At 40.1% G+C, this 26,285-nt stretch overlaps 1 long non-coding RNA gene across 1 annotated transcript; it reads left to right on the top strand.

Moving 5' to 3' along the window:
- Window positions 1–303: 303 nt before the first annotated feature.
- On the top strand, window positions 304–17,254 carry LOC131109083 (uncharacterized). The gene is made up of 4 exons (XR_009120638.1): window positions 304–561; window positions 672–785; window positions 2,207–2,257; window positions 16,844–17,254. It is a non-coding gene; the product is annotated as an uncharacterized LOC131109083 (long non-coding RNA).
- Window positions 17,255–26,285: the final 9,031 nt, after the last annotated feature.

The raw sequence follows: 26,285 nt of genomic DNA, 5'->3' as shown, positions 1-26,285 counted from the left end.
AGAGTGGGGAGAGAAGAAACGTAAGTTCTGTATTTCACTGTAGCAATTCACTGAAACTTCACTGCCATCGGACCAACCGGCCATTGCGAGGCACCCATATGTACTTATAGCCATCATTATAAGAATCTATTTAACTTAGGGTTTAATTATTTTTTTAATGCCCCTTTCTCCATAGCATATTGCTTTGTAACGCCAATAATTTACACACTGCACTAATGCGGGAAGCTAATTAAGTTTCAGAAAATATTTTATCAATGCACAAACATAACCGCAATGAATGCTGGGAAATGACGTCACGGTACCGGAAGAGCTATCAAGTAAGAAAACACGCGGTAATATTCAACACAAAATGTGGCCAGATAAACATAAATAATAAGTGTCGTATTTAATGAATCAATCGTTAGTCCGGAGTGTAAACATATAACCGTTTTCAGTGTAGTCAGTTTGCATCCTCTGTTCGTATCGGGAATATTTGCTAGTGTTGTGACTAGCACGTACAAAATAACGACAAAATTCACTATATGGAGCTGAATCAAGAGTCAACAAGTATATTGACAAAAGGTGAGTATTGTTTCAACTTCACGGTGTCGATATTACCTTTTGTAAAAATGTTTTTTGTTGGCGTCATGGCGGTGATACTATGACGGCGTGTTTTTACCTCTCTCCACCAGATGGCAGTATTGCGCCATGTTGAATTGCTAAGGACTGCACGATAAACAAGTTGATGTTCAGACAGTCACCGCCTCAGGGGACTCAGCTGAGAGGTGCAAAGTCAGTTTTCATGTGTGAGTGGAAAGCAGCTTTACTTTGGATACTGTTTTGGACAACAAATAACATTGTCTCTTGGTCATCTCAAAGCAGAAGTATAATAATGTTCTACCTGGGGTCTCCAACTACTGGGCCGCGATCCAATACGGTTTATTGAACTTGTGCTGTCCTTTGTGCTGGAAGACAGACTGGACTTGTGTTTGTCACAAGTGTGTAAGCGGTGTGGTAATTGCTGGACAGATCACAATGACTGCTGGAGGGGGCGGCGAGGCGGCAGACCTCATTGTTGCCATGGCCACGGCCACAGATGTACTTCAGTTGGCTAAGAGCGGGATAAGTCTTAATTAACGCTAATGATCAACCAACACACAGTCAGTGGCTGGAGCTTAATGATTGCACTTTTTCCTTCATAACAGCAAATCGATATCGCTCCCTTGCTGTGCGCTTTTTCCTTTTCTCAACGTTTTTTCTTGTAATATGATGACTTATTTTCCACAAATATTCCAACTTTATGTTACAACTTTTTTTTCCTCACTAGATTTTCCTTGTATTATAACTTTTTTATAATATTACAACATTATCTGTGTCATTTTAGGATTTTTTTCCTGGTAATTTTCCTTCTACTAATATAATCTTCCCATCATAATAATTATTTCCATAATATTCTAATTTTTACTGGCAATACTTTGATCTCATGCTCATAATATTCTGCCCTTTTGCATTGTATAACTTTCTTCTAAAATTACAACTTTTTTTTGTAATATTATGACTTTCCTGTTATAATTAATTTTTATTAATATTATGAATAATATTGTTACCATAATGTTAGTGTTTATGTATGTAATATTACAGAGTTATTTGGTGTCAATATTTAGTTTTTTGTCATAATTTGTCAAAACGTTTTTTTTTTCAAATTTTCCAACTTTATTGCTGTATTGTATTTTTTTACAATGTTATCAACCATATTATTTTTAGAGTAGCATCAAGACTCCCTCAGTTCAATATTTTCTTGCTAAGTCATAACAAGAATAACTTCTCTTCCCCCCGCCCCTTTTTATTTTACACCATTTGACACTTGCATCCCACACACACCTTGTAAGCGAAAGCCCCCCCCCCCACCGGCCCACTCTTTCGGCAAATGCCAAACACCCTCCCAGCGTTTTGCTTTTGTTTCCACGCGCCATCTGCCACTCGACACACGTAGGCATCCTCTTGTAGATTAACAAAATGTCATCACCTGCCTCCCGCTCTTTTTGGTTTTGTCTTGCAGGGAGAGAAAGAAATACCATCAATCCCGACCCTTCCAACACAACTAATTATTACAGTTTCATTCCTTTTTTTTGCAAGATGAAGGCGCAATGCTTAAGTTTTTTTGTGTATGGATATGAACATACGTATATTCCATGTTAACATTCTTCTTTTGTCCGTTCTCTTCCAGCAATCACTGGCAGCAAGAGAGTGAGGCTGCCACCACCTAATGGAGTGTGAGGTCAGTTGTTTTTAGTATTTCATTGATATTTAAATGGCGTCATCAGTATGCAAAGTGAACTACCGAGCTCCCACAGCGTGGGATGAAACCCGACTGCGAGTTGACTGTGAGCACAAAAATAGCATACTGTATGTACAGTAGTGGCACTTGGCTCACACCGCTAGTGAGAACATTCCCTCCCTGTTTGTAGTTACAGGTGAGATAACATACGGCAGACCAAACACGCAAATAGACATTCACGGGCCACAACATTGGTTCATCCCGCACAAGACGATATGCAAGTTTTACATGATGTGTGGTATATTTCATCATATGTGTGTTTGTTTTTTTATTACTTCACGCTTCTGTCTGATTAATTTTAATTTTAATTTTAATTTTAATTTTAATTTTAATTTTAATTTTAATTTTAATTTTAATTTTAATTTTAATTTTAATTTTAATTTTAATTTTAATTTTAATTTTAATTTTAATTGTCTGTTTTTTTAAATAAAATGTTTTAATATTTATAAGAATATTTTTGGGCCAATAAAATAAAATGCAACTGGCTATCTTTATATATATATATATATAAATTTTCTTTACATTTTTGTTGTCTTAAATATAGAATGTATTTTTTATGATTTTTTAGAATGTGTTTTAGAAAGTGCTGCAGACCTTTAAAAAATGTACAGACATTAAATAATACAACTAAATCAAATTTTATAAAATTTTAATAAAATTTAAATAAAGTTTTTTTACTGAATGGCACAATGTATATATATATATATATATATATATATATATATATATATATATATATATATATATATATATATATATATATATATATATATATATAATATAAATAGAGCAGTAACTGCTGATAAATGGAATTTCAGAAACAAATATTTATTGTAAAAATGTAAACAGAAATGAAGTTAAAAAAAAGGAATATCAATACTGATGAATATGACATGCAGCTGCACGCCAGACAGCGAGGAAGTCAATATTTATTTACCCATTGAATCATTTTGACCCCAATATTTTCCCTGGAAAGCATTCCCAAAGAGATGGGCTGTCTTATGATGACGTCATCACGAGGTATTTGACCAAACACGAATACTGTATTCATACTAAAGGTACGCTAGGACGGTGATCAACACCCAGCTGTCATTCAAAGTTCACCTCAGGTAAACGTACGTCTCAGCTGCCACTCCGGTTGACGTGGAGCCACCGTGACCTCATTCCCGTCCTCGGATGAACTTCCTGTGAATTGTCAGTGTTTTTTCTCCCAGAGTGAACACTCGGATGTTGCTTTGTCTCCGCTGTTTGAAGTGATGCCGCGTCTGCATCGCTGACACGCACCTCGGGGCTGACGGCCTTACTTTGCTTTGTGTTGGCTCACCGTCTTCATGCGCACTCTCTCTTATGCTTATGCTTGTCCTTAGCTTCCGAACATAACACAACACAGCATAATATATCACAGCATAACATCACATGGCACATATGACATCATTTTTTATCGTGTTTTATCAAAAATATTGTTTCAAGGTTGAACACGGTCTGTTATTAGTCCAAAATAACAATAACAATTCTACACTAGTCACTCGATTGCATTAATGTTATACTTATGAGACAATTGCTGCTGCAGGAAGTACTGTTCATAACAGGAAGTAAAAAAAAAAAAAAACAGGAACTCTCCCAATGCTAATATGTGTGAATGTACTATGTCTTTTCTCATATAATGTCAACCATATTGGGTAATATGAGTTTAAAGATGACTGTAGGGGTGCTATATCATGTTTAGAGGGCTCTAATAATGGGAAAACGTGTATTAAGAAAGTTTTCAGTGCTCTAACTATATGAAAATATTTGATAAACTAATTTTTGTGAATTACTGATTATTAATTCACGCCGTATCTTTTAGTAGTTGCCAGTTTGGCGTTTAACATCCCCAGAAGAACTTATGAGCAAACGTGACGTTAAGTTTAATTTCAAGAAATGACTCTAAAACCACAGCTCTTCTTTCTATTTCTTTTTGAAAGCGTCACTCGAGCGTCCATCTCCCCACAATGCCATGCTGCCTTGCCCATTGGTCTGGCCGCAGAGCAACACTGCAGTAGGCCTCTCATTATTTCTCCGCTGGCTTTCCTTTGCAGCAATTAGTGAGGAAGCTCGAAACTCAAACGCGACCAAAGCGTTCCGGTGCACTTTTTCCGCATTTCCGTCCATCCAATGTCACTTTTGTTCAATTTCCCCTTCAAAATCTCCTCTTAGGTCCCTCATTGCGGTTAAAATTGCAGTGCCCGAAGATGTAAACACTCATCCATCCTGCAGACAAAACCTGCTACCTTTTTTACCTTTCGGTTACGGTGGCTTATGGTCTCCAACATGCAGCCCCAGTGTGATTCACCGGGGCGATGCGTGACATTATAACTGGTCCAAGTCAGAGTTTCCCATAAAGACCAGTGTGACATGATGGACGTCTGAGGTTTGGGACGCTAGCAAAGGAAAAAGCGTTGTGGGTGTTCGTATGTTTTTGTGCGTGGCTGTGTCGTCGCGCGTGGGCATGAATATCGTTTTGGAAGCGGCGCGGATGACATCTTGACAAGTTGACAGCCGGCGCATGAAGCAAATCTGACAGGAATTTAATAATTTAAAAGAAATCATGGCATGTCTTGATGATGTTGCTGGGAGGGAGCAGCCAAACTCTTGTCCTGTTTTTTTTACAATTCCCGTGTTTTATCCGCTGTATTAAAAAAGCAAAAGAAGAGGTCTCCGTACTAAAATGTGGCACACTTCCTCTCCGGGAGATTTATCCCTCTTCTGGGGCGAGCGAACGTGGGAGTGGTTGTAAAGCTAGAGAGGCCGAAAGAGAAATAAAAGCCATCCTGTTGTGTGTGGGCGTCACCTGTAGGTTGAAAGTTCTTATTTTCATCAGCTCTGACTTATTGCCCTAAAAGTGACTCCCCTAAAATGTACAGTAAGCCGGCCCGGCTGTGTTTGTTTGGAAGGCGGTCGCCGTGTTGATCGATGTGCGAGCTAACCGTCATGACTGGAGTGTAAATCGCAGATGAGAGGACACAGGAGGTTTTTTTTTTTTTTTTCCAGGACTTGTCATCTTGGGCGTCGGGTCCCGTCGAGGCCGAGGCTGTAATTTGTCATCTGCACGCCCACGACGAAATAAACACGACTCTCGCTGAGCATGTTTGTGGAGAAAAGTCAGTATGCAGAAATACTGGTCACCTGAACGCACCATGATGCACAGTGTGAGATCCAAAACATGAGCCGAATAAACAAAATATGCTTTTATAAACATAAGAATATAACATTTAAGTGTTTATGTATGTTTCTATCATGTAATGTAGTGCGGGGACTCTAAATTGGGGGTTTAAGGACCCCCCCCCCCCAAGGGGTCTGCGGCAAAACAAAAAGTGAATAACTGTGAATATGGGCCAATAATCAAACATTCTGAGGCAATAATCACGTTTACATTTTTAACGCATAATGCATTAATTTGCCCTAAAAATGGACTACTCCATTGCGATCCAAAACATTCAGTGCCCCCTGCTGGATGTAGTTTACCCGCTATTGTGCCCGGTGAGGTCTTTCTGTCCTTTCCTCGAGGCGTGGAGGTGCATTCAGGCTACGGCCTTGATTGTGTTTGTCCCGATGACATAGATTGGAGATTCACGAATAAACAAAATATGCTTTTATAAACATAAGAATATAACATTCAAGTGTTTATGTATGTTTCTTTCATGTAATGTAGTGCGGGGATTCTAAATTGGGGGTTTAAGGACCCCCCCCCCCCCAAAGGGGTCTGCGGAAAAACATTAAGCTATAGCATTTGGTTAAAAAGTGAATAACTAAGGATCAATAATCAAACATTCTGAGGCAATAATCACACTTACATTTTTAACGCATAATGCATTAATTTGCCCTAAAAATGGACTACTCCATTGCGATCCAAAACATTCAGTGCCCCCTGCTGGATGTAGTTTGCCCGCTTTTGTGCCCGGTGAGTTCTTTCTGTCCTTTCCTCGAGGCGTGGAGGCGTGGAGGTGCATTCAGGCCACGGCCTTGATTGTGTTTGTCCCGATGACATAGATTGGCGATTCACCACAGGCTCTTCAGAGATTAGTCATCACATCAACCCACACCCCACTAAGTGATCCTCTTAATCTTTCCCAAAGGTCTTGATGAGATTGAAGTCCTCACTCCGCTAAATACCACAAGCCTGGGGGAATTGGCAAAAGTTTGAATAAAAGGAGACAGAAAAGGAGAAAGTCACAATGTATCGATTGCGGATAACACTTGGGAATTGCAGTCCAAGGAAACCTTTGGCTTTTTGGGGACTTGGAGGATAATCCATTAGGAGCAGACTTTCTCTGTTTGTGCTTTTCCTATTCTTGTCTCCGCTCTTTGTTTCCGTGGGATTATTTGTTTTCCAGGCAATTGAGATGGAGCTTTGACACGGTGACCCCTCCTCAGTCTATTCCAGCTACTTTTATTAGATAAGCACATCTGCGTATTCTCCAAGCAGCGGCGCGTGTGTCTACCAGAACGGACGTGTCGACTGTTTCTGCCTGGGCGCCGTGAGGCCACGTTTATTAACACGGACTTCTTCCAGCGAGGGCCACATAGGGAAAAATAACAGGATTTAACTTATTAGTATTACGATGTTTAAAAATATCATTTTTATTTGTAATATTTCCGCTTACTACTACTGAAATGAAATATTTCTTCATTTTATTAACTTACTATTTATTACCATTTATTCTTGTAAAATTCCATCTTTTTTTCTTTGCAAGAATAATTTTTTTTAATTCATATTTTGACTTTTTTTTAGTTTAGTGAATCTGACAGCAATTGTTTTTCCATTTCTGTTATCTTTTAAATTTTCCAATTGTTTTCAACTTTCTTCTTGCAAATGTTATTATGACTTAATTTTCATGCAATTCTTTTTCTGCAACCTAATTTTCCAAATATTGCTACTTTATTTGTTTTTTTATATTTTTCATATTTTTTTGACAGTGTCTTTAATATTTAATATATATTTTTTATATTATTATATATATATAATATTATATATTTAATATAATATTTTATATTATTAATATTTTCTTCATAATATTTCAATTTTAGATTTTTTTCCCCCTGTAATATTTATACTTTATGCTACTATAATTATGTTATTTTTTTTCATATTTTTCATCATCTTATTAGGATGTCATTCTTGTTCAACTTTTTAAAAAGTTTTAAAATTTTTCAAAATGCTCTCGTATAATTGGCCCCCGGGCCGCACTTTGGATGATAGATACTTAGGATCCTGCGCCACAACAGCTGTCCTATCCGGTCATAAATTTGGGCTATCGGAATCGATCCAAATGTTGACATTGATGAGCTTCTTCAGCTAAAAAAATGCCAAAAGAGTACATTGGCTCGTCCCTCCATCCTTTTAGAACTTTAACATCAGCGGACCTCCCGGCTCGCTGTCCATCACCCAGATGGCAAATGTGATTGGTTGTGTGTTTCCAGGAACGCTGCGCACCCACAGTGAGACGTGGCCATTACTTGATGCATCTTGGGGGGGTGGGAGGTGGTGGATGGAAGGCGTGCAGACACGGTGTCAACAACTAAGAGGAATAAAGGTGAATTGAATTAGAACACTCACACATTAGCACTCGCAAGTCATAACCAGCTTTTGCTCGTATCGGTACTCCCTATTTGTTGGACTGAGTGCGCCTCAGGAGAGGTTTGCTTTACAGAGAGTCGTTTGATTGAAATCGCCCCTGGCAGAGCACACGTCAGTCGGGGGGGCGGGGGTGGGGGGGTTGAGTATCGAGGATGCAAACTTGGTGCAAAATAAGCAAAGCTACAAATGCAACATGAGCCGCAACCTCAATGCTCAATGCGCTCTGACTGGACTGCGAGGATTTTCCAAGTAATGTGTGGGCTGCTGTGTTCCGCAGAGTGCAGTACATAATGCAGTTTTACTGCAATCAATATGCTACAAGCCCCTTAAGTAAAGGCATGAAATTACCCTGCTTGGGTTGCCGTCTTATGTGTCGAACGGGGAGCTATACTTCCCCGGAAACCAGTTCTCATGGTCACTTTTTGCTTTGGGGGTGCAAAATTCAGGGAAGAATGGAACGTGAGATCGCCAGGTGGATTGGCGCGGTGTCCGTGGCGATGCGGGCGATGCATCGGTCCCTTGTGGTGAAGAGGGAGCTGAGCCGAGACGTACGTTCCTACCCTCACCCATGGCCTTGAGCTTTGGGTAGTGACTGAAAGGCCTGTCGCCCCAAGTCAGCTGGGATAGGCTCCAGCATACCCTAATGAGGATGTAAACATTAACATAACAGACTTAATCCATAAGGAGACGTGTGCGGAGAGATTTATGAGCAGCACTCAAACGTCACACTAGCTCAAAACAAAACACCATTTGAATAAATACGCAACAACACCTAATTGAGGCGTTTGGGTGTTGTTGGTTTTTTTTCAATTTGTGAATGAGTCTTATCGTCTCCTCCGCTCATTATTATGTTACAGCTATTTTTTTTTATTGCCATTGTAATTTGGCCCTGGGGTTGTTTGTGCCAGCCACATTATCCCCTGCAGATAAACATGGATTATTGCCAGCTAATCTAATCAATATTAATTACGGTACAATGAACCATTCAGGAATGCTCCTTATCGTCCATCAAAGGCAGCGTGGAGATTTTTACGTCTTAATTCGTCATCAGGAACGTCGCAGCTGCACAAAAGCGCCTTTTGAAGGCTTTTATATTCTTATTAGTGTCGTTTATTAACCCAATGTTAATAAATTAATGTTGCTTTCATGCATCCTTCTGCCACCTTGGTCAACATTTTTGGTATTTGAGCACAGTTTGGTCAAACCCGCTTCCATATTTACCAGAAAACCAAAATGAATCATTGTCATTCTGACTCATCTTCGGTGCAAACAAAATTGATCTTTTTTATTCCAAATATTCCCGAATCTCCTCTCTGACTTTGTAAACATGATACGATGACATCATCCAGCTCCTCCCACTGCAACCCGACACCACAGATGGATTGCGTTCCTGCGGGAAACACAGCTCAACCGCACGCTGGTCATGTGGGTGACTGTCCCGTGACTACCCACGGTGATATCACGTTGCTCGCTGTGACTGGACGGCGAATGTCGGGATGCTCGCAGACGTGCTGCGCTGCATGATATGATGTCATCAGAGAGTTTCTATTGGATGATTGATTACACCACACGTACACGCCTGTTTGGCCTTGTCGTTAATAAGATGATACTTGATCGGAAAATGACTGCAACCTGAGAATTCCGAGGTGGCAAACGCGGTGGGAAGCAGCAGTAAACACATTAAACATGAAACAGCCTTTTTTTTTTTTACATCTAAACATCATAACAACGGACAAATACCAATACCAAAATCCCCCCAAAACTCAGACCCTGTTATTGTTTTTTCAACTCTTCAGTTGCAAAAGTCATTTTGGTTAGAATTAATAGCGGCATTTGACACAGGGTTGCCAGCTTTTTATACCCGCTGTTTGAACAGGAGCTGTCAGCACGGGATTAGGATATTTACTTTTAATTAACCACGATGGCGGCTTTCTTTAAATATTATTGAAACTCTAGCCCGGAATGATGATGACGAAAAGGTCAGATCAGGAAGTGCTTTTAATTTTAGCGGGTTTGCGGTTCATAAAGGATGTTGCTTTTGCGTTTGCAGCACCACATGATAAACGTTTTTTTTTTAAATGTAAAAGCGAAGCTGCCTAACACCAACCAGGTTGACGGCCATTATTATTTTAATACGAAATCAGGCGTGTCCGAACTTTATTCCTATAGGATCATTTTTCCCCAAACTAATTTTTCAAAAATTACAACTTTATTTTGTTTTGTTTCTCATGATATTACAACTTTGGAAAATATTATATTATAGTTCAATATTTTTATATTTCAATATTACAACAATGCATTTCCATTGTTGTACAATTGTGACTTTTTCTTGTTAGAATGCGACTTTTATTTTAACTTCTAATTTCTGCTGTTTTGTTTTAAAACTATTTCAGCTCTCTTTTTGCAAATTTTTGTCCGAATTATGACCTCACTGACTCGATATTTTTACATTATTCTCATAACATATAAGTTTTTCCGTCACCAAGTCTTTATATGTTGTTTATTATGAATAAAAAAATATTATGAATTATTTCTTTAATATTTAAACTTTATGCTGCTAAAATGACCTTACATTTCTCATAATATTTTACATTTATTATCATAAAATTGCATTTTTTTCCTCTTTATGACTTAATATTTAATATTTAGAGTTTATTGACACAGTCCAGTTTTTTGGATACCACTGGTCTAGAGCAACCATGCTTAGGTCTAGAACAGGATTCTCAGCTAGTGGGGGTGAAATAACCCGATGTTTGTGAATGTACCTCACGTTCTGTTTGTGCTACTGTCTTATGTGCTACACAGCTGCAGATATCCGTTGGAGAAGAGTGCGCAATGTAAGATATTTAAGTTAAAAAAAATCCAATTTGGGTCGCCACTTGCCACTGAGATGCTGACGGTGGGTCCCGCGGCCAAACCGGGTCCAAGTCCAAACAACCTTGGAGGACAAATGCAGTCCAAACGCTGGTAGATGCGGACAGCCAATTTACATGAAAACCATATGGAAGTTCTTACCTCCTTTGGGTTGTTTTAGCACAGTGAACATCACATGTCAGACTCTCCACAGACATACATATTTAATACGGAGGCATATGGTTGTCATCGGGGGAGGTCAGCGCTCGAGGCAAAGCTGTTGCTGTTTCCTGTGGGCTATGCATCTGCCCTCCACTCTTTTGGACCGCAACTGAGGAAGAAAGATTCCGACGTCGTGAGAGCGCTAAATTGCATACAGAATGCATTCTCGGGCATCGCATAAACATCCCAAACAGCACGCGCCATAAAGAGTCCAGTCAACAGAATAAAATGTCGATCTGCACATTTCGGCGAGTCACAGATATGCACAATTGCTGCCTACCCATAGCAGCAATATGCTAAAATAAATAATATTCATGGCGAGCATAAGCGCTACACGGTTATGAACATTGTATCCGACCAACTGAATCTTAGGTCCTCAAATGAACTCCCGTAATGTTTTCATTTAAAAACATGGAGGCCATACTCAAACTGCTGCCAAGCAGAATTCACCCGCACATTTTTGGTGAATTAAAAAGCGTTTACATGTTTATGTCTTTATGCTACGCTAATGTGTTTTTTATCAAGCCTTTTCAAGGGTGAAAAGTGTAATTTAATTAAGGGTCATTAAGGTTATGGACTCATTGGGAGACTTCCTTGTTGTTTTATTATTTCTTGTTCCTGTTGTGGCTATTGTCTTAATAATGTAGCATTAGTGACACCTAGTGACCAGTGTGGATTACTACACATCACCGTATGCCACTCAATGCCTAGTATTTGTGTTTTACTTCATTTGGACATTTTTACGCTGGAAAACGCTTAAGTTGGACAAAAAATTTATATATAAATATACATTTTCTGATTAATAATCGGTTGTTTTCAAGTATGAAACATTTATTCATTGACAGAGTGAAGCCAACTCATTCAAAGCGCAAAGCGGCGAGGGATTATTCCATCTGTTCATGGATGATTTTACATGGTCATTCATTAGTGATGAGCATGTATACCTTTTATACATTCAAACGTGTTTAATAAGGTCCTAAATACAAACGTAAAACCTCCAGACCGCCGCTCCGGTTGTGCCTGTAAAATCAAATTCGGTTTGAATTGATCGCAGGAGTTGACCGGCTCATTCGTCTGCGTTTACGGTTGTGTGCTCCTCTTTCTGTTTAGTCATGGCAGCTTGCTGCTCGTGTGGCAGTGCCGGATGAGGCTGATCTTCCTAATGCACCGCCCTCTGCGGAGGACATAAATTAGTCTGAGCTATGGAGCTGATCTACCCCTGCCAACCTCATCTGCAAAGTGAGCGCTGTGAGGCGGAAAGAGGGAAGATGCAGTGTCAGGCTGCTCCGGAGACACAAACGTGACATTGTCCTCAAAGTTCCGTGACTTTCTCGTCCTTCTGTGATGTTATTATTAATTGAACATAAATGACGCATGCACAAAAAGAAGTAAAAGGGGCTTAATGAGGAGCTGTGGGGGACACCGCAATTAAGGTTCTCTGCTCAAGTTTATTAATCTTCTTTTCCTGCTGTAACATGCTAATTCAATAATTTCACGTAAGAATACATATGAATATTGACACCACTTTGTGCTTCAAATTTCACGATTTCCTGTTTCGGTTTCTCAAAAAATTCATAAATTAGGATGTTTCCTGGTTGAATAATTAATTAATGATACAAAAAATATGCATATTTAAGCACATTTTGGTCTAAATTAAGCATTCACAAGCATATAAATAATAAGGCACTCTGATATGTAGTATTCTACACTGGTCACTAGGGGTCAGCAATGTTACTGTAATATTGAGTAAGACCCACACGCAACAGACGATCGCCATTGGATCAACAGGCTTTTATTGCAGGTTTGAATAATATATTTGATAATTGACTAATTGTGGTGATTATAGGGGTGTTATTTCATATCTAGAGGGCTCTAATAATGTTTAAACCCGTATTTCGGAGGTTGTAAAAAGGTTTTCTACGTGTTTCCTCTTGCTGGAAAATGTTTGAACACCCTGATGTAGCAATAGATGGCGTTGTTGCCAGCAGACTCCACCACAATGTTATCAAAGTTGCCGACCGCTCGGGTATTCCCACCAATAGTATTCATAAAAAAGGTAGTAACAGCATTCATAATTTTGCAGAGCTTGTTTCAGCAATCTTTTTCCAGCGTGCGTGACGCCGCTGTCTGCCCGCTGCTGCTGCTGCTGCTGCTGCAGACGCACTTTCGATAATGAATAGCTGCGAGGGGTTGGCGTTCTTTACTGCGGCCCAGCAAACGGCCACGCTGTCTGCACCCACAGGGCGGGAATATATACGTCGGCGTCTGCTTAGCCCGTTCAAATCAGCACGGTGAATCTTTCGATGTTTTTCAGTGATTTTATCAAGGGGCTTCACGTTTGCCTTCGCGGATAAACCGACTGTGTTTTTTTTCGTACTGCCGTCAAAGTAAGATAAGTGTAAACATCAGCGAGGTTCCACGCTTGAATATCAACATCCTCCACATGCAGTCCCCAAACTCCCTGAGCATCTCAGTGAGACGCTTAAAGTGGGTCAGAGGACATTTCGGGACGACAGTGTTGTGCTCATCGAGTGGAAGCGTCATCATTTATTGAAAAGCTGTGGTTAGTATACACGGCACACTTTTTTTTAGCATTGTTGTGGAGGGAATTAGGCCAATAGGGCAAAACGTTGTACGCCATGTTATCCTGTCAGCATCGGCAACTTACTGTAAGTCATTTACATCACAATTCCACACAGCTGACTCCCAGTTCCTGTACGCCGTCCCGCGGTTGGAGCGGTTAACGGCTTCCAGACACCATGATAAATATCGGTTTTCATGGTCAGGAAATAATACGATACCAATATTGACGTATGTCACATGTTTATACTGATAATTAACAGTATATCAGTAAATTAATGGATTATTACTATTCATTCATTTTCTACAGCTTATCCTCCCCAGCATGCTCGCGGGCATGCTGGAGCCTATCCCAGCTGTCTTCAGGCAAAAGGCAGGGCCAATCACAGGGCACATATAGACATACAACCATTCACACTCACATTATTACCATATTTTTGTTAATTTTTTTCCCTTTTTCTTTTAATATTTGCAGTTTATACTCATAATAGTACAGCAGTTTGTTTCCCATTTCTGCAGTTTTTTTTAATTCCAACTATTCCAATTTTCCTCTTGTAAATTATTAGAAGTGTTGGACTTTATTTCCAAAATATTTTGACTTTATTCTTGTACCATTATAAATTTTCCGCAACCTAATTTTCTTTGTATTTGTTCGTTATTATTTTATTTTACTGCTGATTTGACTAGTTTTGCTGTTTTTTTTTTCTTGTAAAATTTTATTTTTATGAAATGGAAAAAAAAGAGGCCCCCGGGCTGCGCTTTGGACACCCCTCTTCTAACCGAACTCAAATTCCCAGATTCTTCACGGGCGAATGAACTCTGTGCAGAACATTTCTCTTTGATTTGACGTTTTTCAGCACCTCCTCGTATCCTGCCCGTATCGCAGTCCCCCCCCCCCATGACCTACTTCGCTCCTTGCATACAGGTCAGGCAATGACACACCGTGTCGCGCCGAGGGGGCCGCCACGTTCCTTCATCCTCATTGACAGCGACGAGCGCACCAAAAGCACGAGTGTGTTGCTAGCAGGTGCCATCTGAAAACACACACAAGCAGCCTGGTGCTTACGTACGCTAACACGTGTATGGGGTCATGTCACACTTTGGCACACACTTTCAGTCGCCCAAACACACACACACACACAAGCTGAGCAAAGAGGCCAGATGGGATCCCAGCGTGGGCTGCTGGCCTTTCACGCACTCCGGAGACTTGATTTCTCACTGTTCCTTCTCCTTCAGCGAGCGTTTTCCACCTTTTTTAAAAGTCTAATAAACTCTTTCTTCTGACCTTTTTTTCGGTTCTCCTCGTGGCGAGTCTTTTCATATTGCAAACAATCCCCAACAAGGCCAGGACAAGCCTGACGGCGACCCATTTCCATGGGACTGGAAGAAGAAGAAGCTTAGATCTTCAAGCTCCGGTGTTGGCTGTGCTGTAAATATTGATTCCAGGTTAAAGGCAATTAGAATAATGGAGCAAAGAAGAAATGCAGCTCTGTCTGTTCCTGGCTTTGCTGTGCGGCCCGCAGTGTGATTTACAGAGATGCAGTCTCTGACGGAAATAAGCCCTTAATGCATCTCACAGAATGCGCATTGTACGCCGACCATCAGCATCTGAGCAAGCAAAATGGCTCGCCTATGCCCGCGAGGTGAACTTAAAACGTAGGAAACATTAGAAGAGGAAATAAAGGAATTGACTGCCTGGAGAATGTTAAAGATTTAATCAGAAGAAATAGCCACTTTTCAGCATTGCTAGTTTTGGGGGTTTGGCACCCCCAAAAGGGGGGAATAGTCATTTTACAATACTAGAAAGCCAACGTTTTTTGTGTTTTGCGTATTTTTCATATTCCGAACATCACGACTTTGGAGGTTCCACTCTACAGTCGTCGCTTGACACTTTGCACTTTTAATTTTATGGTTTCACTCTATCACATAAAAAAAGATGACAAGCTATTTTGTGCTTGAATGCGGCAAAAAAAAAACATTTTAAAACACATTTTGCCCTAAAAATGGCTAACTTAGCAAAAACTCATAAGGCATTCAGAAGAAGACGTTGCGATGATATGTACTATTGTACACTGGTCACTAGGTGTCAGTAATGTTACTGTAATGTTGGGTGAGACACACAAGCACCAGACTTGATCGCCACAGAAATAACCGGTCTTATTTATATCTTAAATGTCTTTTTTTTTCTCCTACTATATTAAGTAATACAAGTGTAAAGTAAGCTTTAACATTATTAGAACCCTCTAGATATTAAATAGCACCCCTATAGTCACCTTTACACTCCTATTAGCCAATACAATAGACATAATACAAGAAAATAAGTAGTCATATTCATAGTCATTAAGCATTAGGTGAGTTAATTGTTTACTTTGTGTTCTGTATGGTACTTCCTGTGGTGCCTATCAATGTAACACTACTAGTATTTTACTTCATTTAACCATTTTTATGCTTGAAAATGCTTCATTTAGGCAAAAAATCTATACAATCTGTTTGAATATGCATATCGCTTGATTAATAATGGCCATAGTTAATCATAAAACAGCTTGATTTTATAATTAATACACAATATTTACATATGAATTTAGCTCTATGTGCTAAAACAGCATCTTCGTGTACATGCAGTATAGAACGATGGTGTGAAGTTCTACCATCTAGGATACGATCAGAGGCTTGGAAAGATCCGGATAACTGACTTGAGGAAAATTGCTTCCAGCTTTGAAAAGAAAAGCGGAAATACCGCTGAAGTAGCAATGCTAGGCGTCAATGTTAAACATCATGGCCGTTGTTCATGTCTGGACAGTTTAAGCTGAAACACCTGCTCGGGCCGAGGGGGGGGGCTCGCCAAGGTGAAAAACATTCATATCGGAGATATTCATTCTGTCTGGAAACAAGACACGGTCTTAATGGCCTCAGTTAACCCGAGGTGGTTGTTGGACCAAAACGGGAAGAATTCCTCCACAGACTTGAGGCCCGCCGGAAGATTAAAGATCCAATCACAAGGATTAGTTTGTTTTCAACATGTGCTTCAGTCACATCAGTTCTAGCCGCAGTTAGCTGTGCTTTTTTTGGGTGATGAAAAGTTGTGTAAAAGAATCCCGAAGGAATTGAATCCGAGCCACATGATGCGGGCTCGAAATCAGCCAGCTGCTCCTGGCCGGGTTGTGTTTTGATGATCAATGGACGCCGTGTGACGCCTCAAAGAAAGACATCCTTTTACCACTCACTTCAGCTTATGTTTGATTCATTCTTTGCAGAAATCCATGCGTGGTCACATGATGTGCATGGTCACCGGCCACTCGGGTGCAGACTGCAGGGCCAGATGGATGAAAGCAGAATGTGGAGAGAGGATGATCACGCCGGTCACATTTGCCAGGCAGGATGTTTTTAAGCTAGTCATTCTTTTTTTTTTTTTTTTTTTTTTTTTTCTTCTTGTCACCAAATGGCCAAGTTGTTTAGTCATTACTCACTGATTCATATGAGGTGACAGAGATGAAGTACTGACGCCGCACATTCTTCTTCCTGAGCTGAAATGCAAGCATGACCAAATAATTGGATGTGTACTTCATGAAAATGGTACAAAACATACTCATTTGTTTGCAATATCGCTGGTTTAATGACGTTCATTTGCATAGCTCAGGTTAACGATGATCAAATATATGAACCTGCTCGCCGTTTCCTGCTGAGAACAAAGTACTTCAAAGTTCCATGTCAAGTACTCCAAAATATTAGTTTCCTGAGATATAGTAAATAGTAAATAATAGTAATAATAGTATTTTGAGATAGTAGGGGTCCAAATGATAGTATTTTGAGAGAGTAGTGGTCCAAATAATAGTATTTTGAGATAGTACTGGTCCAAATAATAGTATTTTGAGATAGTATTGGTCCAAATAATAGTATATGAGACAGTAGTGGTCTAAATAATAGTATTGTGAGATAGTCGTGGTCCATATAATAGTATTTTTGGATAGTGGTGGTCTAAATAATAGTATTTCCAGATAGTGGTGGTCCAAATAATAGTATTATGATATAGGAGTGGTCCAAATAATAGTATTTTGAGATAGTAGTAGTCCAAATAATAGTATTTCGAGATAGTAGTGGTCCAAATAATAGTATTCTGAGATAATAGTGGTCCAAATAATAGTATTTCGGGATAGTAGTGGTCCAAATAATAGTATTCTGAGATAATAGTGGTCCAAATAATAGTATTGTGAGATAATAGTGGTCCAAATAATAGTATTCTGAGATACTACTGGTCCAAATAATAGTATTTCAAGATAGTAGTGGTCCAAATAATAGTATTATGAGATAGTAGTGGTCCACATAATAGTATTTTGAGATAGTAGTGGTCCAAATAATAGTATTCTGAAATAATAGTGGTCCAAATAATAGTATTATGAGATAGTAGTAGTCCAAATAGTAGTATTCTGAGATAGTAGTGATCCAAATAAATAGTATTCTGAGATTCCCCCAGGAATGATGAGGCAATTGGCGGACCCTGGACTTTTATAAGATGCAAATGGGTGATCATAAGATGCAATGATGATGAGGATGCAGCTCTTCCAGTTTGGTGAGCTGAGCTGGAAATGTGCTGAGATGTTACCCGTCAGTCAATGACAGCCTTGCCAGAGATAGAACAGATCCAAGTCAGATTCAGGACACAGCTGGAGTTTAGATTTACACCTTCCTCGGCTTGAACAAGCATCGTTATAACGTCGCTACGACAGGACCGGCCCCTCCTCGGACTTTGTGCTGAGTTCAGTGCCAATCGATCCAAGCGGTCTCCCCCGGCCCCCGTCTGAGGGCCGTGCTTGTTGAATCCAAGTCCATACGCAATTACTTTCTCCTATAAGAGCACCGCGACCTCAGTGAAAATATACAGTGCCGCAGGGCAAGGAGGAGCGGAGCTAAGATGGACTCATTCTGACAGCCTCCAGCAGAGAGTCCAGGCTTTATAACACCAATAACCCCCCCCCCCCAGTGTGGGTCCAATTTTGAAAAGGATTTTGCAGGTAGTGGACATAAAAACACCAACGCAATGCAACGGCGCCAGCTTGAAGCGTGTTTTCGTGACGTTTGTCCTCTCATCGTGCGCACGAGTCCTGCAGTAATGCATAATAGGCCTGTTTATCTCGTCACTCGCCAGTTATCTTTTCCTGCAGCCACATTTAAGTGCAATCATGCGACAGGCGGTCTTATGTTTTATATTGGAGTGGATTCCTAATCCGAGTATCATTCCTTCATTTGATTATTCTTTTTTTTAAACCAACCCGAACAACAATTTTTTTTCCATAATTAGTTTGGAACTAATAAACAGCCAAAGTAGTTTATTAATTTAATCTTAAAAAAAAAACAACAAAGAGCAGAAAATATGGAAAAATCAGCTGTAATTTTATAAGAACAAGTCAAAATGGAAAACCGAAATGGAAATAATTTTATGGCACTTTTTCATTTAAAAAAAATGAAAGTTTGTTTTAATTTTGGTTCCCTAACCCAAACAAATGATACACGGTTTTAATCCGAACTTCTTCCGTCTCCTAAGGCGGCATGAATGATATTCATGTGGAGTTAGCCCGGGGGGGGGGGGGGAATAACTGTAGCAACCAGTTGTTTTATGATCCTAATCATATTTGTCAGACATTTTGGAGACTTTCAGCTCTCTGTATTTTGCATTGTGTTGTGGCTGTAGGCGAGCACTTTATTGCTTAATATATTTTAATACAAAACAAATATATCCTTACATATATTTATACTTTTTACAAGGCCATACTGGAAATGAAAGTACCAAAAGCCCAGACTTGACAGGCGTGTGGCTCAAATACATTTCTTCAATCTTTCTGCTCTTTCAAACTCTTTCCTCGGGTTATCCGGCTCTCTCTTGGGCGTAGAGTTCACGTGCTGAATTTGAGACGGACAAGATAAGCCATAAAGGTCGTTCCTTTGACACTTGTCCTCCAGGTGCTTCAAAAAGTACATCAAGCGCACCTTGCAGACAGCAAATCAAATATAGACTCTCGACAAAAGTTGGCTTTAAAAATCATGACTGGAAGACGGATGTGAGGAAACGGGACCTCGGTTTTCATGCACTCTCGTCCATGGAATGGAGGGCCTAACAAAAGCATTTGTGTGTTGAGGACTCAGTTAGTGGTTCTCTTAGACTTGGGACACTATAGACAGATTCATCTTTATCATATTTGTGGTTTATTTGTTCATAGAGCGCACACAGAACAATGTACAACTCCACATGGCATTGCGCACCCTGTACCGATGGGGCGTTCAAGCGCACTGCGGATTTCCGAGCGCCAATCTTTGCTTTTTTTATTGAGTGCGGTTGCAAAAAAGTACCAGGATAAGGAAGGTGGGAAACACTACTTAGTCTGTTTTAATGAGGTTTTAATGTAAAGGTTCCTAGTTAACACTGGTTGCAGGGGGGACGGTTTAAGGGAAACACATAACAGATATTGATGATTGTTTCATTTTTGATTGATTCCAGTGATTCATTAATGTATTTATTGAGTTGTTTACAGCGTATCAGAAAGCTAACAGGCTACTAACAAAGACGAAAAATGTACGCAAACTGAGGTAAAATTTTGGTGTAAATTTTCCATGTTAACTGCAAATTACACTAACCGAGGTGTACGCTAACCGAGGTTCCACTATGATAAAAAGCATTTTGGGTTAATGTTTGTGGATATTTGGAATGGATTAATCGCATTTGCATTATTTTGGGGGAAAATATTGATTTGGTTTTCACACAAACCTTTTGGAAAGGAATAATGACAAAAAAAAACGAGGTTCCACTTTACAATAACAGAAATAACTAAAGTCATAATTTGACTAACCTGTGGACTTACACATGTCATTTTCAGTTTATTATTGTTATTATTAAATTTTTTTCTCAAACTACGAGACCAAATATGACCTTTTTGGGGGACATAACGAGCTTAGTTATAGAAAGTTTTTGAATGATACTCTTGAGAAGTTCCATTTTCTTCTTTGTCCTCCAGATGACTGCTGATTAAAGGACATAATTCAGGCAAAGGATTTTTTTTTTATATTGAAATTTCAATGGGCGAGCGTCAAAGCCAGGTGCGTTGCCAGAGGGCGACAACTGAATGGCTCCCCAAATTTCCTCCTTGGTGGAGCGAACATTTTGCTGCTCATTTTCCGACACAGCAGGGTGACAGTTCCTGTCCAAGCACGCTATTAAATTCCTCCCGGAGCTGTGATTTCCCATGGCGATGGAGAAAAATTTACATAAATCATCATACGCTGTATTAAAGACATACATTATTTCATAACAATGTATTTACTACAGTATGATAAGCAGTAATGACGTTTCTGTTTGGATACTAAAATAATTATTAAGAAAGTTGATGTTTACTGTATTATGACGCTTATAATATTTAACCATATTTGCATTTTATGTTCATTTCCTGCGTCAAAAGCCTTTTCAGCACTAACAGGTGATAAGTCGATATCATAGACGCTCAATCGCATAAAAAAAAACAATATTCCGGATAACATCATGTCCTGAAAACATGACCTAAATTCCCGGTGATTCACAATCATGCTCAAAATACCAAACGCTTTCACGCTTCATAAATTCGACATCTCACATTCAGAGATGCTTTTGTCACCGTGTCCATCGTTGGAGATGATGCAAGGAAGCGGCAATTATCAAAACAAATACTGCGTACTACGTTGGTATCAGTTGCAGTGCACATCTTTGTGTTCCGTGCTAACCTGGGTTTTCACTCTGAGAGGAAAAGTTTGCAACCAGTTTGCACTAACTTTCGACCGTGCGTCAAGCATTACATCCCGCCCTCTTCCTGCTCTGAGCACCGAAGCCACGCCCCCACATAGCATATTAGTCATGGATGCTAATGATAGCGATTTGTCAAAGTTTAGCTACTATTGTTTGGCTATGCATTGAATGATATAATAACAACATGAGAGTATATTGTTGACAGCCATCAACATCACAGAAGTGATACCGATATTGACTTTGATATCGTTTAACACTTGGGGGATATACAAATGGGAATATCTATTGATACTGACAGTTTGTTATCGACCAATTATTTAGCCGTCACACTCAAAAGAAATGCACAGTTAGTGAGTCAGGTGTACCTGTGCAATAAAATGTAGGATTTCATTGACAATATCAATCAAATCAAGCATTTCCATACTGTGTCATATCTTTGGAAGATACATTATGTAAAGTTTTATTAACTGAGTGACTTGGATCACAAGTCTTGCTGTCCAAGGATCTGTTATTTTGAAATGTCTTTGCCCCGCAGAAGGCCTCCCTGCAGAAAAACTAGGCTTCACGGCGAAAGCTTCTTTTGCCTCCAACAACGCCATCTGGACACCAATTATGAGTTGGAGAACGGAGGTGGGCGGAGAGACGAGGTGACCGCTGTCCCTCCCCAATGTCGGCTGTGCAACAGATACAGATTGCAGTGGGAGGGCCGTGTCCCATTTCTGAGTAATACTGAAGGCACATGACCAAAAAAAAAAAAAATCCCACTCAGAGGTGAGGAACACAACAGATAGAGAATGTGACGCAGAGCCAAGTGTGCCGATGTCATCAACACAAAAACAACAATCCCATCATGCCATGTTTACAGCAATCACTGATACAGTCACATGTGATTCAGTGACTGATGATGTTATCAATCGATATCGATATTGTCCAGCACTTCATTATCGATACCCACTGATATGGACATTGTCCAACACTGTGTTACCGATGCCAACCGATGTATCAACCGATACCGATATTGTCCAGCACTTTGTTACTGATGCCGATATCAACCGATACTGTCCAGCACTTTGATACTAATGCAGATATCAACCGATACCGATACTGTCCAGCACTTTGATACTAATGCAGATATCAACCGATACCGATATTGTCCAGCACTTTGATACTAATGCAGATATCAACCGATACCGATATTGTCCAACACTTCGTTACTAATGCCGATATCAACCGATACCGATATTGTCCAGCACTTTGCTACTAATGCCGATATCAACCGATACCGATATTGTCCAGCACTTTGCTACTAATGCCGATATCAACCGATACCAATATTGTCCAGCACTTTGTTACTGATGCCGATATCAACTGATGCCGATACTGTCCAGCACTTTGATACTAATGCAGATATCAACCGATACCGATATTGTCCAGCACTTTGATACTGATGCAGATATCAACCGATACCGATATTGTCCAGCACTTCGTTACTAATGCCGATATCAACCGATACCGATATTGTTCAGCACTTTGTTACTGATGCCGATATCAACCGATACCGATATTGTCCAGCACTTTGATACTAATGCAGATATCAACCGATACCGATATTGTCCAGCACTTTGTTACTGATGTTGATATCAACCGATACTGATATTGTCCAGCACTTTGATGTTGATATCAACCGATACCGATATTGTCGATATTGTCTGCCGGTGCAGATATCAGCTGGTACTGATATTGTTGAACACTTCATTACCAATGTTGATACTGTCCAACACTTCATTACCGATGACGATATCAACCGATATCAAAATTGTCCAGCACTTGATTATCGATGGCAATACCGACATTGTCCAACAATGTGTTACCAATAGCAATATCAACCGATATTGTCCAATACGGTGTTACCGATGCTGATATCAACTGATACTAATATTGTCCAACACGATACCAATGTTGTCCAATACTTGGCTACCAAAGCCGATATCAACCGATACCGATGTTGGCACATAAGTCAACAGTGCAATGCAATAAACGTGGCAGATAAATAATGCGGTCGCTCCTCCCACCAGTTATAAATGATAACCACCACCTTACTGCATAGAAACAAATGTAAACAAGACAAATCAGATTTTGATCTGTTTGAATGTGGCTCGGTTGAGTGAAATGACACTTTCTCAAAATAATACTTTTGTTGTTCAAGGTTTAGAAGTATATTCGAAGTATTTGAAGGACACGTTCCGTCTAATGGAGTTCAGTGTTAGGATCCTTTGTTCATCCTCAGTGCCAAATAAATTCAAGGCGAGAACATCGGTTGGTACATCCTCTCTCGCCGCGTGCTCCGGAGGTTCCTGCGTCGTGATTGCACCATTCACTCTTGGACCATCTCGCCTGCAGCTGTCTTCCCCCCCCACAATAGCTATGCAGACTACCCGTAAATGACCCAATCAGATAACCCGATTTCACCTGTCAGTTCAAATGGAGCGGATGAGCCGCCCGGGTGCTTATTAGCCTTTGATTACACCTCTCGCTGTGATTGCCCATCACGCTTTTAGATGCAGCTTTGAGCTCCGGCGTGTAGCAATCTCATACTGGGCCAAACGGGGGAGATGGCCTGTAGCAATGTGCACCGCTGATGGAAAAGATAGCATGGCGGCACGTGCCACCAGTGGAGGAGCACATCTGCTGGATTCATTACAAAACAGAACCGGCGTAATTAGGAACGGTCACGGGCAGATATTACTGTTTGCTTTCTGTAATGGGGATTAATGGCGATAATGAACACAGTGTGGCTCAAAGCCTTCCAGTGGACGGCACGTTGATGATATGGAGCCGAGAAAAGTACAGAAGGATTGTATTTGTTGTATAAATATGCGTACCTTCTTTATAGTCACATTTCTTTTTTTTCTATTAGGAAATAATGGAAGAAACATTCATCCCGCCGGGCTTAACTGACTGTAACGTATGTTTATTTGTTCACTGTCTGGACAACCTCTTGCTTGAAAATATTCAATTCACGGATAATGACATTTTGCAAATATCTTCAGCTGTCTGCCGGAGACAAAGCTGACCTTTCCAATGAATACATCTTCTTCTCCGCTTGATAGATTTGTTTGTCGTGCCGAATGCCAACCGTGGCGCTTCCTCTGGCATTTTGATAGGCTGCGAGGTGTTCATCAAGAGCAGCTCATCGTCCTTCCGAGGGATATTGCTGACGTGCAACGCGCACTCCAGACAACCCAAACGGGATAAAAGACGGCTTTTCCCACCTGCGCTCAACGGTACTCAACTCATCCACAAAGCCTGTCTGTTGCTGGAAGTTTACTATCCGTCTGTCTGGAGTGGTGAGGGGGCGGGGGGGCCTGATGGAGACATCAACTTTTACACACAAACCGCATTCATTTAACAACGGCAACAACCTTTTGAATATTGCGTCATAGTTTGCAGCATTGTAAAACAACAATGCAAGCGTTTATGCACTCATTTGCCCATAAATGTGCATAAATGTGCATAAATGTGCATAAATGTGCTCTAAATAGCCAAACTGCTAGAAAAATTGGAAATGCAACTGAAACGGAACATTGACCTACAGTACATAATCTACTGATAGACGGGTGGGCGCAGCAGCTTTAGAAAAATGAAGAAAAAAATCTGTGATTAAAGGCATAATTTTTATATTTAATTTATTACATTTGCTCCCATTTAACTACAATTTATGTTGTTTTAATTGATGCTAGTTAAGATTGTAAAATATAAAAATAAATGTAAAAATATATTACTATTATTATGACTATACTATTACAATTATTATTTAATAATTACATAGAAAATAAAATATATAGTATTTTTATATTTATTTAATTCATTAATTCATACATTTTCTGATGTTTATCCTTACAAGGGTCACGGGCATGCTGGAGCCTATCCCAACTGCCTTCGGGGGAGAGGCGGGGTACACCCTGGACTGGTGGCCAGCCAATCACAGGGCACATATAGACGGTAGAAATACAGCGGTAGAAAACAAATGAATGAATTAACATACTATATCTCACATTTTCATCCATATTGCTTCAAATAACCAAATTGGTGAAATGTATTTATTTATTAGTCATGAAAAACAAGTTTCTTTTTTCAATGAACAACACCAAGGCGTAGGAGCATGTACCATTTTAAACACAATGGGGGGGGGGGGCATAATTAGAATTTGGGGTGTGATAAAAAGCAAATATGACAAGTACGGATTGTTTCCACACATGCATTATTCATAATTTGTGTCAACAGTTGTGGTGAGAGAAGTACAGAATGTCATGCACACACACACACACACACACACACACACACACACATAAGGGAGAGTGATGTTTGCCAAGCGATTAATAATTCACCAGAAAGGGTGCAACTGTATCGCAACTCCTGGTCTTAAATGTCAATGTATGTGTAGTGGAGGAATGAGGGAATGAGGAAATGAGGGAATGAGGGTGTGAATCCGACCTATCACTCAACACAAACATCATGTTGTGTGATACACGACCAACATTTTAATACTGATGTCATAGCGGGAATACTCTCCGTGATGGATCGTCCTCATGCGCTCACTTCCTGTCCACCTGGAAGTGCCGCAGAATGAGAGGCTGAACGCTGCGGTGGGAACGCCGCAGCTGAAAGATGAGCAATGCACTTATCACCCACCTCTGTGCAATTATGATTGATTACGGCTCCCGCCAGCCATTCACACGGCCCATTCCTCCGTGCACCCAAAGTGGTTCTTGGCTTTGGGTGAACACTTTAAAGCTCTACTGTTGCACTCGCTGGATTATGTTTTTATTTTCAAGTGACTGGAGCAACATGGCTTTGGCCAAGTCTGGACTTTGACTGAAAAGCGGGATGCGAAAACATGACAGCTGGTGGAAACCCAAGCAGCTAAGTGG

Source organism: Doryrhamphus excisus, chromosome 21 (assembly GCF_030265055.1).
Source record: "Doryrhamphus excisus isolate RoL2022-K1 chromosome 21, RoL_Dexc_1.0, whole genome shotgun sequence".
Lineage (NCBI taxonomy): Eukaryota > Metazoa > Chordata > Actinopteri > Syngnathiformes > Syngnathidae > Doryrhamphus > Doryrhamphus excisus.
This window is presented reverse-complemented; position numbering and strand designations above follow the sequence as displayed.